We start from the raw sequence: 1,993 nt of genomic DNA, 5'->3' as shown, positions 1-1,993 counted from the left end.
TGTTGCCCCAGCATGACCACAGTCTAATGACTGAAACAAGTAAAAGAGTAAAACATAAACGATAATATATATTGTTGTTATTATTTTTGGTGAAAAAAATATATTTAACATATATATATATATATATATGTATATATAATTCATCCCAAAAACAAAACGACGAAAAAACAACAACAAAAGAACAACAACGCGAGCACGTGGTACAAGCAAAGTATTAGCAGACGCTCATGGAAGGAAAGAATGGTAGTTTTACGTTTCGAGCAAAGTTCTTCTTCAGAAACAGGAGACAGAGGAAAGTCCAAGAGAAAAAGAAGACAGAAGGGAAAAATGCATTCTTAAAGTCAATCCATGCCATAGACATGTTTGTATGATGTATTTTACAGTGCTTCAAAACTGTTTTATCGATGACCAGGTGATCCTTGGTACCCTGAGAACTCTTCCTACTTCCTTGTTGTTCCCTTGGTAGTATTTCTTCCTGTGCCAGGGAAGTATATGTCTTTGCCGCACATTTTCCAGTGCATATCTTCTGGATTATGTTTAGGCATGCTATGGGACGGTAGTTTCCCACAATATGGCCCTTTCTATTATCTTTCATTATAAGTGTTGTCCTCCCAATCACCATCCACGTGGGGACTGTACCTTTCTGGACACAGTCATTCAATTGGGCTGCTAGTCTTTCATGCACAGCGTGGCATCTCTTCAGCCAAAAGCCATGCTTGGCGGTATTTCGTCTACCTCTACGTTCTGAGTTTAAATTCCGCCGAGATTGACTTTGCCTTTCATCCTTTCGGGGTCGATAAATTAAGTACTAGTTGAGTACTGGGGTTAATGTAATCGACTTATCCTCTCTCCCAAAATGGTTGCTCTTGCGGCGAAATTTGAAACCATTATTATTATTATTATTATCATTATTATTATTATTATTATTGAGTGAGAGAGCAGTGCATGCCATCAAAGTGACACTGGGGTAAAATATACGAAGCCCAGTATACCCATCATGACTACCCGTCTGATAAGGGTACACCAGGCACATGCATCACAACCATATGTGCGCGACATGGTGATCTCATATCAAGATAAACAGCGCATGACCTCGCAGGTGGGGCCCAGTTAGAATTTTCTTCAGATCGAGTAGCCCATACCGCTCAAAAGGTCCCTAAATAAGATTTGTTTAAGGATGTTGAACAAAACACCCAAATTTCCAAAGGTGAATTATTCATACCCCAAAGAATTCCTCTCAGCACATGGCTATGATGCTCCCCCACTACTTCTGCTCGTGATCAGAGATGCACATATCGTCAGCCACTAAGGGACAGACTCAAGTGGTTAAGGTCAAACAACTGACAAGCAAATCTGTGGTATTGAGCAGAATATTTGCTGTAGGCCATCTTTTATACCAAGACAAAACAATGTACATGATAACACTTCCAATCAGTTAAGATCAGAAGCCATGAAAGCCACTGCCTGGTACTATCATTATTATTATTATTGTTGTTGTTGTTGTTGCTGTTGTTGTTGTTGTTGTTGTTGTTGTTGTTGTTGTTGTTGTTGTTGTTGTTGTTGTTGTTGTTGTTGTTATTATTATTATTATTATTATTATTATTATTATTATTATTATTATTATTATTATTATTTTGTTCGTCTATCGACACGTATTGCACATCGCTCCTGTAAGTTTGTTATTATTTCTATTGTAACACAAAGTTGTATATTGGACATTTTTTAACATTTTATAGATTAAGTATCCAGGACATTAGGGAGCTGGTTAGTTTTCTCCATCTGTAGCCCTTTTGGGTTAAATTGGGGTTCGTTTAGCAAAAATGCCACTCAATTTTTGTTTAGAAAAAGACAGCTGGCGTTCGAAGATTATTCGTCCGCTGAAACGAATAGCCATCTATCCATAGAACAGCCAAATTGTAAACATCAGAGACAGCAGCAGCAGCAGCAGCAGCAGCAACAACAACAACAACAACAACAACAACAACAACAACAA

Source organism: Octopus bimaculoides, chromosome 11, assembly GCF_001194135.2.
Source record: "Octopus bimaculoides isolate UCB-OBI-ISO-001 chromosome 11, ASM119413v2, whole genome shotgun sequence".
NCBI lineage: Eukaryota > Metazoa > Mollusca > Cephalopoda > Octopoda > Octopodidae > Octopus > Octopus bimaculoides.
This window is presented reverse-complemented; position numbering follows the sequence as displayed.